The following is a 15233-nucleotide window of genomic DNA, read 5'->3' as shown; positions in this document are numbered from 1 at the left end:
TTCTTGCCTCCATGGTTGTGCTCTCGTTCTCTTAGCTCTCATCTTCAAAGTATCAACATTCAGCCATTTTCAAGCCGTTAAAAGGCCTTCAGCAGGCTCAGTCAACTGCCATAGTGAGCCTTGCAGCTCACTAAAGGTTTCTAGCAGCAAAGCGTTTTGTTGGCAGAGGAGAGTTCAAAGGAAGCAGTTGAAGGACAACAGTTATTCGACTGGTAATAATTAGAGAGCTCCTTTTACTCACTGAAGCCAGGGTTATGTTCTGGAAAGCTCCTATTTGAAGAGGACTTTGGAAACAAAAGTCTCACCTATTGAAAACGCTCAAGTGGGTGTTGAATAGGTGCTGAATGGAAATTGGCACAAATTTCCAAGGCTTAGGGTTTTAGATCACTTGTTACTAACTAGATGAGAAAAACACTGTCAAATATTGCTGGATAAAATCCTAAAATGAGAGTTTACTTTAGACTCTGTATGGAATTTCAGATTTGGAATGAAAGTTTAATGCTTTGCTTGATAAGAATTTAGTGTTAGTATAGGGAGTTGATGTATAGGCTTAAATCCTGGTCCAAATGAAGTTGCTCAGGGCTTTGGCATGAACTGGAGCTATTTGGAGCCATTTTCTGAGGAAGTGGATACAAGAGGGAAGGGGAAATAGGAACAATGTTTATAAAAGAACGAAGCAGGTTTTGTCAGTATTCTTATTCATCAAAAGGAAGCTTGCTGTCCAAAAATATTAACATCAACAGAAATTTAATGGGTTTACATTTCTGGTTAACCATATAACACAGCTGTTACCTCACTTTACTGTTCTACATGTTGCAGGTTTAGCCAATGAACATGCAAACTAATCCAAAATATGGTAGCAGGAGCAAATACAACTAAATAAAGAAATCTTGTTTGAGGCTTTGAAAAATTCCTACTGTTGCATTGCAGTGAAAATGTCCAGAGTTGTCAGCACAGCCAGCTCAAGGCTGACAGCATGAGTGCCTAGGAAATGTTTTAAGCTGCTAAAGGAACAGAAGTTACAGTTTTCAAGCCAGAAACACAGTAGTTGTTTTGTCCTTTCTATTATATTACCCCCTTCCCAGTAATTGCCTGACAAAGAAAGTCACAGGGAAGAGCACAGGAGCATTTTTGTTGACTTTGTCCCTGTGAGCATGGATTAAAGGAAAAATTTTCTGTAGGTAGGAGCAGTTTAAAAGTAGCATTGTTTTCTAGCTTCAGATTCTAAGAGCCAGGCATGGATTATACTGAAATAGTGAAGTTTACATTTTGAGCATTCAAGGACAACATTAGTCTGGCCCTTCCTTTATTCTCTTGGCTTTGCATTTCATAATTAGACCATACTGACTATGTTACCTCTGCACCCATATCTTTCATTCAGAGTATTCCTACTGTCATACTTACATCTTCAACACCTAACACCACACGTTAAGCTTGAAAGGACATTTAATCACCCAGTTCCAATATTTTGTGAATCTGACCTCAACAATCACACTTTCTCTCTTTCAGCTGACAGATTTATTCTCAGAAACATTTAATTCTCCCTGCCTTGTCCAAACTGTCTAAGCAATATTATGCATATTTATTTTATGTGGTTTATAAATAAACTGTTTCCTGCCTCACTGCCATCTCTGACACAGCCGCAGTTCAGCTTTCCCCTTGTCCTATTTTTGTTTATATTTTTTTAATCAGATTTCATAATTGCTTACCCAACCTTGTCTTCTCTTTCTACTGACAGATGTCTCAAAATCCTATATAGTCTGTTCCTTTTCTCTTTCTCTGTTTCCCCCCTCACTCAATGACTTCAGAATATGAACAACCCCCTTAAAACAAATTACTCATGTTTACCCTTTTACTGCTAAGCAATTCCAGATCAGATCATCACTGTGAAGTTATTTTTCTGATATGTCCTCTTTTATATTCTATTGCCAATTCAGATTTCAAGGCTTCTGAAGAAATAAAAGTACCTATTCTCCTGATTTCTTTTCCGAGGTGCTTTTCTCCACACCTGTCTGCAGCTTCACTTCTCTATGCTCACATACATGAAGTAATTCAAGTTGTACTTCTCTGCTTCAAGTCTTCCAACAGTTTCTATCATCTCCTTCTTCAATATTATCATTTTTGTTCTTTGTCCAAAGTTATGCTGTTCTGCTGTTAATCAGCCTCATATCTCTATTATCTCTTGTCTTAATTAACCTAGTTCCCTTCCCTTCCTTTTTTTTTTTTTTTTTTTTTTTTTCTCTTTTCTTTTTGTAGTTATTGCATTCATCCCTACGTAGCTTTCAGTGTCTCCGAGGAGACAAAATCAAAATCAAAATATCTTTCACTATTGGTATGTCAATTACTTTCAGTTTTCTTCAACTTGTTTTCAATTTCAATGAAACAACATAACATTAACAATGTTCTTAATGAATGATCTGAAACCGTTTTTTTTCCTCCTCCCTCCCTCCCTCCCTCCCTCCCTCCCTCCCTCCCTTCCTTCCTTCCTTCCTTCCTTCCTTCCTTCCTTCCTTCCTTCCTTCCTTCCTTCCTTCCTTCCGTTATATATGGAGTGGTAATTCGTGTCAAGAAAATGGTTGATATTAATAAAGAAGGGGGAGATTTGGGAAAGTGGCCATGGAGGTTGGAAAGCCCTGTGGTTGCGATAACATTAGACTCTTAACGATGAGGCCATCAGGAATATAAAAGAGTTTAGAGGGAACAAAGAAGGGTGATTCAGGAGACCCCATGCAGTCTCGGGTTGCTTTTTGTCCAGCCATTAAGGCATGGAAGTTTCTGGGTGTTTGCTGTTATATGCAAAGTTGTTTGACCAATGAGAAGTTGTTTTGAATAGAACTGCTGTGGAGAGAAGGGTGTAAGAGGGGAGCCTGTCCTCAAGATAAAAAAAAAGAAAAGGCAAAGCAATGTGATGAAGTTGTCATTAGTGAAGAAGCAGAAAGAAGGAGTGAAGAGAAACAGGCTGGCAGAATGGAGACCAGGATAGGAACAGGCACTTTGATCGCCTCATGAAGATAGGTTTGGCCAAACTCAGCAAACTGCTCAGAGAAGCTCGTACTGAAAGTCGCTGGAATGGGCACACCGGAGCTGTGAAGAAGCTCAAGCTGAGAGAGGCGGACCCACGCACACAACTGCCTCTCGCTGGTAAGCAGTTGCGCATTATGGGGAATCCTACGTCCTTAGGAACAAAGACTGTCCTGGTGACCTTACAGTTTATTCTCCTTATTAACAATCGGACAGTTTATGAGCCTGAAATATGGGACCAAACTGATGTCAATGTGTGGGACTCTGCAACTAAGAATGACAAGGTTGCAGTGGAATTGCTCGGCACCTGGCGAGCAATCTCTGGGGCCTTAAAGAGCCATGTGGGGCCACAATCTCAAACGTGTGGCTTGCCAGACAGTGACGGAGCTGCGGGCTCCTTTACTGATCCAACTTCTATACCATCGGCCCCTCTGCCGCTACAGCCGTCGAAGGCTTTTGCTGTTACGCCCCCTGTTGACCTGAACGTGCCTTTTGACCCAGGCCTCATTGGCCTTGAAAAGGAGATGGATATGCTTTTCTTCGATCTGGGAAGAACAGGATACATAAGGCCCTAAGACCAAGTTGCTTGACAACTTAAAGCGAGACATATTGTTCAAAAGGAACGGAAAATGGAGACTTGTTTGTAATCAAGAAAAGGAATGGAAAATGGAGACTGTTAAGTCATGGAACTTAAAGGACTGCTTGTTACCATTTCTGAATGTGCATATGTATAGGCATACTCGATTTTAGTAAGTTATGTAACTTAAAGGATTGTTTGTTACCTTTCCTGATTTTATGTATTTATAGGCATACTCGGGTTTAGTATGTAAAGCAATGTTCTATATATTTAGAATGTTTGATGTTCATGTGTGCGTGTTGGTGGAGCCTAGACTCCCTGCACACCCAGTGCTGTTTACTTGCCTTTTATACCTTTTAGAAATATTTGTTTTATAAATATTACTAAATTCAGATTGAGTTGAGACTTCATTTATAACACTTCCATTAAAAGTATAAGAGGCCAATTCTAGACTCAGAAGAGTTGTTGCTACAACTTCTTTTGTTGAATAGCCCAAAGCTATCTAGGATCTGAAACATCCAGATATAAATACTAAATGCCTGAAACAGAACAGGAGATTTAGAACATTATTTCTTACTACCTGTTGTACTTTAAGAATATTCTACCTTAAACTCTTCAGGCTATGATTCCTTAATATTGGTGTCTCCTGTGGAACCTGGTCTACTCCAAAATAATAAAATAATCAAGATTGCAAGAAATTAGGATTTGGCAGTCTGAAATATTAGATTATAAAGTTCTTTCTCTTTCTCAGTCCAATTTCCTTCATTCAGATACAGAGGATTTTAAATCTAAACCACATTTCAGGTTAGCCCAACTCTTGAGTCATAGGGAACCATTTACTCTAGAGATGTCAAAATTAATAGTTAACATATAGGAATCATAATGTTATTAACTTTTTTTTTTTTTTTTTTTTGTTATTGTTAAACTTGGCCGTACTTCTGGAGTGACCAAAATTGGCTATATGTAGTGAATTATATTTTGAAACTCACACAGTTAATTCTGTCTAGCATGACTGAGGTTTGGTTGATAAGACTCAGTGATAACTATGGGGACATTTTTATGTGTGGTAACTTACAATGATCTGTGTAAATCTGAAGAAGACAGAAGAAGACTATTGAATAAAGTAACTGTCATTTCTCATACTGTTAATGAAGATGTCAAAAATATTTTTATTTATTTGTATTAAGGTGTGTTTCTTTCCACTCCCCATCCTCTTCCCTCCAGCTGAGTAGCATTATTTAACTGATGTAACTGGGGAAAAAAAAAAAAAAAGTCCACATTTACAGCTTATAATGAACACAAAGAAACTGGCCAAAAGTAGGAAGCGTGAACTTAAATTCTAATTCCAGTGCAACAAAAGCACTACACAATGCCTGAAGCACTTTCACTAACATGAAGGATTTAGAAAATTGACATTTCACACATCCTTGTGCTCTCCTAGGAACTTTGGAACATGGCCAATACTCATGAACTTTAATTGCCTTAAAGAGGAAGTTCTCATGTACTTAAAATTTTATTTGAAATGTTAATCGTGATGAGTAGGGAAAAGGGTTATCCTTTCAAGACTACCTTCTAACCTGATGAACATTTATTTTCCAATAACTGTAGCCCCAACTACTCATTAAGAGACTTTAATACACAGTGTGATGGAAACCTATTCATCTCTGGAAAACACTGTTCAGACTGTCTTAGATCATAACCCCAAATGAGCTGTTGACCTCATCGGTTCTTATTTGTTAGCAGCACAAAACCACCACAAGGCTTGGAACAGTCAGCATTCCCTGTCCAGGGAAAGCTATGGCTTTTGAAGGGTGTAGCAGGTTTGACTATGTAACTAAACACAAGAAATACACTGGAAGTAGAGTTATTTAAACATTGAACTAATTTACACATGGAAAGAATATGGTTTTTGTGTTTCCTACCTTCAAGGCATGAATTTTCCCCCTTTTTTTTTTTTTTTTTTTTTTTTTTTTTTTTTTTTTTCATTTTGTGATCCTTTCTAATGAAGGGTTTCATGTTTTCAACCACTGTTGTGGAAACAGTCTGGTCAGACTATGAATTCATTGTCTACATGTTTGCATCATTTACTAATAAACACAGCTGACACTGTTTTAGCTGATCAACTGAAATTAAACCTTCCTTTCTCAACAAACAAACCTGACCTGAAGACAATAACACCTTGGTCCATTGCATGGCCTCACGTTGTTTTCTGAAATTAATGTTAAATGAATAGGATATTGAAAAAGGCTGTTTCAACTTTTGTGAACATGAAGCTTGATCCTTCCCTGAACTATTGCATGCTAATTAACTTTTCACTATTTGAAGTCAATACACAATTACATCTCCTATGTCAGTTTTCAAATAATGAGGAGGAGGAAGTGTTCAATTAGCATTGTCAAGTGAAAATGTAGACATCCACTATATAGAAGGAACCTTTTGTTGACTTATAGTCAAGCAGTGTCAAAAGCACAGCAGGAAATTATCGTTAGCCAATCCAGACTTCAGCTTCATCAGCTTCTGAAGGAGAGCAATTTAGGTATAAAGTCAATCACATCTGTAACTTTGGTCAACCTATCCATGGCATGCACGCACAGATGGGATGAAGATTGCTTACACATTCCAGCTCCTAGACCTAGTGCTTTATTCTTTTCTTTATCAGATGTGCTAAATACCATTTGAAATCTGTTGTTATTTTGGAGACAAGAGATTAATGACTTATCTTTAAAGTTACAACAGCTGTTTCATTTTATGAAGCCTATTTTTGCAAATATTCATGGCTGCATTGGTAATTGATATTTATTGTCATGCTCAGGAGATGAAGTGCTTTGAAAATGGGATTAATATTCAAATGGTGGACAGAGTCATATGGAATGTTTTTAAGCAAATTCAGAAAGATGTGCTGAATATGAGCCACACGCCACTTCCAAAAAAAAGGCAGTATTGAAGCCATGTGTCGTGTTCATTCCATTTTTCCACCCCACAAGTGATGGGCTGTGCTATGGCTGCATGCAACAATTATAAAGTGATAAGCTCCTGCTGACATTTTGCAGCAGTTGTATTATGATGGGGGAATGGGGTTCCAAGTATCCCACTCACTCAGGTGTAGGGAAATTTAGCTCACATCTATCCTTTGTAAAAATATTACAGAACTTAATGGAACACAAAATATTTTATATGATGATGATAGGGCAGGACTGTGCTCCTGTTAAATCACCTAAGCCACTATTTTGGTTTTAGCTAAACAAAAGGTTAGGCTCAATGTTGAAGAACACCATTAAGATACATTCAGTGTCTCTTGAAGATTCAGGTTAGTTGCAAGCTTTTGGGTTACAATTAATTTCATTTGTGAAAGCCAAATGTGTTGAGATAATATATCTTCAGATTCCTATTTTGTCTGTTATTTTCCTTTGTATATCATTTTGTGAAATGATTCAAATTGGACATGATTTATTTAACTTTTAAGTTGATTTGGAGGATTGGAGAAAATAATATAAATAGTAAATACTTTCTTTAAAAGCATACCTTATCTGGAGGGTAAACTTTGCTGTAGATGTGTAGATAACTATGGCTAGCAATAAATAGTATGAGGTAAATGTTAACTTAAGACAGCTCCCTATGTGTATTTATTGCCTAAAGAAGGCACATCAAAAGATAAAACTAAACACTCCTTAAGGCTATAGTTATAGAGTACCATAAAAGATTGAGTATGTTACTTGTAATAAAATGCCTTAGTGAGGTCTAGCAAAGTTGCCAAATAGTTTCACTTTACCTTAGCCTGACTTGCTATTTTTCACATTAATTTGTCTTTACATGGGTTTGAATAATTGCTGAATGTTTAAAAAAAAAAAAGGCAAATTTTGGCAAGAAATTCCACAATGTAATGCTGAAAGGAGTAACATATAGGGTGATAGGTTTGTAACTCAACTGACAGATGGAGTAGATTCTGCTGTGCTGCTCTATATTTGTCCCTCATAAAATCACTCCTGGCTGAGAAAAGTAGTTCAAATTTTCATGGAGTACTTTTCAATTATCTTATAACACACACCCAAGTGTTCTTACCTTGTATAGCTATGAAAAAAATCATTTTGACATTAGGAAATTGCTGTTGAATTTGATCTGCTTACTATTGGTGACACAGTGGCAGATCCATGAAGACAGAATAATTGATGGCATATCACACAGCTGCTGAGATAGCAGCACTGATCTATAAGAAGATAGAGCCATGTTTTCCAAGTTTTATACCATGCAATCTGGGATTATAATATGAACAGCCAGCATTTTTTTTCCTAGTTGGTAGAACCATAGTTGTTTGCAGTAAAATATAAAACATAAGCAATTTATAACATTAAAAGAAGATTTTGCTCTACATAAACTGGTATAACCTCCTCTAAGAACCAGGTGCATTGGCTGACTTGAAAAGTCACAAAATTCAAAAATCTGTTCTATAGGTAACTTCAGTATTTTAGTAGAAGTTTTGTTCTAAATCTGAATAAAACCCAGAAAGCCTGAAGTTTCTCCTGGAAGAGAAATCTCATAAAATTCTACTAAGATGTCTGATATTGGGGGTTTATCTGCTGCCCTAACTCAGGAAGGCCCTGGTAGTGCTGAAGGAAGTAAGCACTGGCAAGGAAGAAAAATTTTCCTGGATCTAAATAAGTGGACCAGAGGACAGAAACGGACAGAGATCTCTCCCACAATCATAGATCTATGGCAGACCTGGAAGTGTTTCCAGCTATCTGCATGGCAAGGTTTTCCTGGTGTATAAGGTCCTGTGAGCATCCTTAAGACCAGAAAAGTTTTCTATTGGGAAATTATCAGGCAAGTGGGAGTCAGTCTGAATCATTTTGCTATCCACCTTTGTAAATGAGTTCCATGTGAACAGAGTATATCAAAGAAAAAATATAGATAGATAGATTCATATTAAATGGCTAAGTAGACAGATTCTTAGAAATTGGTATGACCTTCTGGGAAGAAAAAGGCTCAGCTAGAATCCAAACAAAAAAGTTCTACTGATAGTGTTATTTTTCAGATGTTTTTTTCCCTTGATTCTTCTTGTGAAAGAGGAAAACTTCAGAACTGAAGTTATAAATTCTTATTTTTTCTCCACTAATAAAAATAAATAAATGTTGAATTTAGTATCATATGGAATGTATATGAAGGTAGTTAGGAGAAAGAACTAATTCAAAGGCAGTATCTTGCTTGCCTCAGTGTTAGTAAGCAAAGCTTGAGAACTAGAATGTAGTAGTGTTTTTCATACTGATTTTTATGTGTCTGTGTGAAAAAGATGATAATCTTTTTCTGTCTGTTTATAATAATGAGCTGGAAATGTACACTTCTGATAAAACTAACTGTTCCCTGCTGTACATGAGTAGAGGCATAAACTCTCTCTCTTTCCTTAAGACTAAGGAAAGAACTATAGTAAGAACTATAACTATTTTTTTAATGGAATTATCTTTTAATTTTGGAGTTGGTATCTGAATTAACCATCCATCCAGTTTGGGGTTGATAAGGAAGAGGGGGAAGGACCCAAATTATTTTTTAAGTCTCTTCAAAGCTTTGGCCAGTTATTAAACAAGATATAGATAGGAGGGAAAAAAAAAAAAAAAAAAAAAAGGAAAAGGTAACACATAGGAAGTAAGAGTAGTCAAAGTTAGAAGACCAAATAAATGCCTTTGGGAGAGGTGGTAAAGATATGTCATTCCAATATTGAGAAATTAACACCTTTATGAAGTTTAGCCTGAAAATACGTGTGAAAAGGAAATCCTGTGTATATTGTAGCTTCAAAATCTAATTTTCAAGCTTGACTGTGACTTTTTCCATTACCAGTTCTTGTATTGAATTACTTTTTTTTTTTTTTTTTCTTTCCTCTTACGTCTTAAGCATTTCAGAGCATGTGACTTTCCACTCAAATCAATGAAAAAAAAGCATATCACCAGCTGGCTCTTTGTCTTTGTTGTGCCCCAGTTAAAAATGCTTTTCATTTCACTGACAATGCCACATGCCATGAAATGAATTTCTTTTCACAGATTCTGGGTGTCATTTGTGCAAATGTAATTAGATCTGCATCTTAGTCAAGTAAGTAATCCCAAGAAGTGAAATACTGACTTTAGAGGCTTACTGATTTTTAGCAGTGGCATAAGGCATGAGTTGTGAACTTCAACACTTCTGAATTGTCTGGGAAACAGTTAAAATCACCAGTTAAAGTTTCTAGCTTTTCAGACATGAAAGTAAATAGAATCTAGTCGGCGAGTTACTCTGTATTCATTCCATTAGTAGTTTGCTTGGATGATTCCTTCAATATGTGTGGTAAAAATGACTCTAATATAGACTGTTGTCCAAAACTTCCTGACTCATTACTCCAAAGTTGCTAGATAATAATTAGCAATCAGGGATGATGCATGGGATATTTTGGTGGCATTATGTGGGATGAGTACAAGGTGAGTTTGAGGGTTGACTAGGAAATATAGAGCATAGTCTGGGAATACAATCACAGAATAGTTTGGGTTGGAAGGGACCTTAAAGGTCATCTAGTTCCACACCTGTGCCACAGGCACCTTCCACTAGACCAGGTTGCTCAAAGCCCCATCCAACCCGGCCTTGAACACTTCCAGAGATGAATAAAGAAGAAAGAATTAGCGCTTCATGAAGCTTCTACGTAAGATTAAAATAAAGAGTATATGCTACACAGGGCTACCAGCCAAGTCATGTATGTTTCATCTGATGACTTGGGAAAAGCCTATTTTACTGTTTGATAGAGATCCAAGTGATGGATACAAAAGTAAAAACTTTGTGTCAATTTAGTGCTTTGACCCATTAGTTAATAGAAATTATGGCTTGGATACTACCTGACTTGGATGTTCTGACTTAAATTTTCAAATGCAATTAGATCTGAGATTCAGTGTGTGAAAGCCTCTTCACATTAGAAGCTGAAGGTGGCTCTTTTAGGGCCATCTCTAGCCTCTTCTATTTCAGGAAATTAAGGAAGAATTTCAACAGAATTCCCTTTCATAACCTTGTTATACTCTCTTTTCTTCCAAGCTGACTCTTCCTACTTTCTCTTCAAGTTAGAGGATTTCTAGTTATATATTTATAACTCTAAAGTTATATATAGAGCTTTATCTCTAAAGAGTGAGAATTCATAAACTTTCACTTCAGAAATAGTCAGGGAACATTAATTATGGATCTGAAAATAATATTTCTAAACCAATAGCAATCCATGACATACCATATTCCCATAATTAAATAAAAGATAATAAGTAAATGTACTTTTCACAAATGAAAATGTGTTAAATCTATTGTAGGCTTTGATTCAGTTGATTCAGTAGAACAGCAGGGTTGGACACACCTGAAAAACAGGCTTGTAAAGGAAAGGCTTCCAGACACTACTTTCTAAGAATGATAACAGGCGCCACTATGTTGGAGATACTGATAATAGCCCAGTTAAGATTATTTTTACTGTAGTTATGGGTAATTGAAAACCAGGTCCTTGACTTTCCTTCTCATGTTGGATTCACAGTGGGTAAAATTTGACTTTAAGAGTACTTCCTTATATGGAAATTTTAAATAAAATTTGTGTATTTATTTTCTGATGAATTTCTATTTCGTTGCTATTGTTAGTCACAAATTAGTCTCATAAACCACCTGTAACATGAAGGTCTCATAAACCACCTGTAACTCTCAGCTGAAGAGAGTTATGTTGGAAAGTGTGGCTATCTGTTTCTGTCCATATACATTATTATTTTGGTTGATGCATTTTATATATATATATTTTTTTTTGACCAGTAGCTATATATTGGTCTTCTTTACTTTGGTTCTGTCAAGAAAACCACTGCTACTAACTCTCAATGGTCTCACCTTTGTTTTTGTTTAGTTCTTACAGAGTCATGAACAGTGAAAAAATTGTCATTAAAAAAAAAAAAAAAGTATTTTACTCATCCCATCATTCTCTTTTTCATATTTCCCTCTTTTTCAGAACAACTGAAACAGTTTATTTAGTACAGTAGTTCTGTAAGCAAAGATAAAAATCATCCTAAGCCTGATAGTCATCGGTTGTTCAGCAGACATTACAAGACTGTCTTATCTCCTAATTACTCAGGAAGTTTTAAGCTGTACTTGAGGGTTTTTCTGAAATGCAGAGAACATTTCAATTGTACTTCAAACTTTTCATTCTAGAGAAGCAACAAGAGAAAAGTCTTCCATGGAAATCAATATGCAGCTTCCTGTCCAAAAAGTTTCTGAAGTCTATGTAGTTAGATTAATTTCTAGTCCAAGAAGAGCCACCTTGTTATTCTGCTCATACAATTTAATTTTTTGAGATAGAATAACAATAATAATAATAAACAACTCTAATAGGATATAAAATTGACTCTTTTAACCTCAAACTGTTGTTGTTTGGTTGCTTTTGGTTTAGTTTTACCTTTTTTTTTTTTTTCTTCTGAACGTCGTGTTCTCATGGATCAAACTAAATTTCTGAGAAAAAATAATATCCCAGAAAAAAAAAACAAACAAACAAAGAAAAAAACACAACAGGAAGTACTGGGTCATCCTGGAGATGGGAATGAAACAAGACTCAGGTACTATAGATATATAGATATAGATATAATGAAATGTACGAAGGTGAGCATGAGAACAGTCCAGGAAAGACAAATGGCAGGTGTAATAGGGAACAACAGGACTGTTGTGCTTTCTATCCCTTGCCAAGATGTGGTTAATATCTGAAGGCCTCTGATGAGATCTTCAGTGTGGGTATCGTGCATTTACAGAATCACAGAATCACAGAATTTCTAGGTTGGAAGAGACCTCAAGATCATCGAGTCCAACCTCTGACCTAACGCTAGCAGTCCCCACTAAACCATATCCCTAAGCTCTACATCTAAACATCTTTTAAAGACTTCCAGGGATGGTGACTCCACCACTTCCCTGGGCAGCCTGTTCCAATGCCCAACAACCCTTTCAGTAAAGAAGTTCTTCCTAACTAAGTTTTAGTTCTTCCTAAAACTCCCCTGGCACAACTTAAGCCCATTCCCCCTCGTCCTGTCACCAGGCACGTGGGAGAACAGGCCAACCCCCACCTCACTACAGCCTCCTTTGAGGTACCTATAGAGAGCGATAAGGTCGCCCCTGAGCCTCCTCTTCTCCAGGCTGAACAAGCCCAGCTCCCTCAGCCGCTCCTCGTAGGACTTCTTCTCCAGGCTCCTCACCAGCTTCGTCGCCCTTCTCTGCACCCGCTCAAGCACCTCGATGTCCTTCTTGTAGCGAGGGGCCCAAAACTGAACACAGTACTCGAGGTGCGGCCTCACCAGAGCTGAGTACAGGGGGACGATCACCTCCCTAGCCCTGCTGGTCACACTGTTTCTGATACAAGCCAGGATGCTGTTGGCCTTCTTGGCCACCTGAGCACACTGCTGGCTCATATTCAGCTGACTATCAAGCAATATTCCCAGGTCCTTCTCTGCCTGGCAGCTTTCCAACCACTCATCTCCCAGCCTGTAGCTCTGCTTGGGGTTATTGTGCCCCAGGTGCAGGACCTGGCACTTGGCCTTGTTGAACTTCATGCAGTTGACCTCAGCCCATCGGTGCAGCCTATCCAGATCCTCCTGCAGAGCTTTCCTACCCTCGAGCAGATCGACACACGCGCATAGCTTGGTGTCATCTGCGAACTTACTGAGGGTGCACTCAATGCCCTCGTCCAGATCATTGATGAAGATATTAAAGAGGATCAGCCCCAGCACCGAGCCCTGGGGGACTGGCCTCCAACTGGACTTGGCTCCATTTACCACGACTCTTTGGGCCCGGCTATCCAGCCAGTTTCTAACCCAACGAAGCGTGCGCCAGTCCAAGTCAAGAGCAGCCAGTTTCTTGAGGAGAATGCTGTGGGAGACGGTGTCAAAAGCCTTGCTGAAGTCAAGGTAGACCACATCCACAGCCTTTCCCTCATCCACCCAGCACGTCACTTTGTCATAGAAGGAGATCAGGTTCGTCAAGCAGGATCTGCCTTTCATAAACCCATGCTGACTGGGCCTGATCGCCTGCTTCCCCTGCAAGTGCTGCGTGATGACTCTCGAGAGGATCTGCTCCATGAGTTTCCCTGGTACTGAGGTCAAACTGACAGGCCTGTAGTTTCCCGGGTCTGCCCTCCGGCCCTTCTTGTAGATGGGCGTCATATTTGCTAGCCGCCAGTCAACTGGGACCTCCCCCGATAGCCAGGACTGCTGATAAATAATGGATAGTGGCTTGGCCAGCTCCTCTGCCAGTTCTCTCAGTACCCTTGGGTGGATCCCATCCGGACCCATCGATTTGTGCACTTCCAAGTGCCGTAGCAGGTCACCAACCAGTTCTTCATGGATAGTGAGGGCCACATCCTGCTCCCCATCCCGTTCCACCAGCTCAGGGTACTGGGTATCCAGAGAACAACTGCTCTTGCTGCTAAAGACTGAGGCAAAGAAGGCATTGTGCACCTCCGCCTTTTCCTCATCTCTTGTAACTAAGTTTCCCCCCGCATCCAGTAAAGGATGGAGATTCTCCTTAGTCCTCCTTTTTGTGTTGATGTATTTATAAAAACGTTTTTTGTTATCTTTAACGGCAGTAGCCAGATTGAGCTCCAGATGAGCTTTGGCCTTCCTAATTTTGTCCCTGCACAGCCTCACTACATCCTTATAGTCCTCCCTAGTGGCTTGCCCACTTTTCCAAAGATTATAAACCCTCTTTTTTCTCCTAAGCTCAAGCCACAATTCTCTGTTGAGCCAGGCTGGTCTTCTTCCCCGCCAGCTCATCTTTGGGCACTTGGGGACAGACCGTTCCTGCGCCATTAAGATTTCCCTCTTGAAGAGCGCCCAGCCTTCCTGGACCCCTCTGCCCTTCAGAACCGCCTCCCAAGGGACTCTACCAACCAGTGTCCTGAGCAGATCAAAGTCAGCCCTCCGAAAGTCTAATACAGCGGTTTTACTGGTCCCCTTCCTGGCCTCACCAAGAATAGTGAACTCCACCATTTCGTGGTCACTTTGCCCAAGACAGCTCCCGACAATCACATCCTCCACCAGTCCTTCTCTGTTTGTGAAGAGAAGGTCTAGCGGGGCACCACCCCTGGTAGGTTCATTAACCAGCTGCATCAGGAAGCTATCTTCCACGCTCTCCAGAAACCTCCTAGACTGCTTTCTCAGGGCTGTGTTGTGCTTCCAGGATATGTCAGGGAAGTTGAAGACCCCCACGAGTACAAGCACTGAAGATTTCACAACTTCTGTCAGTTGCCTGTAGAATTCCTCATCCGTCTCCTCATCCTGGTTCGGCGGTCTATAGCAGACCCCGACCAGGACACTAGCCTTGTTGTCCCTGCCGATCCTAACCCAAAGGGACTCGACCTTGTCATCCCCATTTATGCCACTAAAATTTATGAAGGATGGGCATTCACTTTTTTTTACACCATCCTTTTCTCAGTGATTCTTCTCTGGAGGAGGGTGACTGAACTTTCCAAGACAGACTGAACTTTTCTGTTTACCACCGTGAAACATAACTACAATGAAGAAGATGCAGCCTTTATCTCTCTGCTCTGTATGAAATTTGACCTGTGATTCATAAGAGGTGATCCTCACTTTTCTAGTATGCCCTTCATGCCCTTCTTCCTGAAGGCTTCCTGCTC

Source organism: Netta rufina, assembly GCF_964035555.1.
Source record: "Netta rufina genome assembly, chromosome: 1".
Lineage (NCBI taxonomy): Eukaryota > Metazoa > Chordata > Aves > Anseriformes > Anatidae > Netta > Netta rufina.
This window is presented reverse-complemented; position numbering follows the sequence as displayed.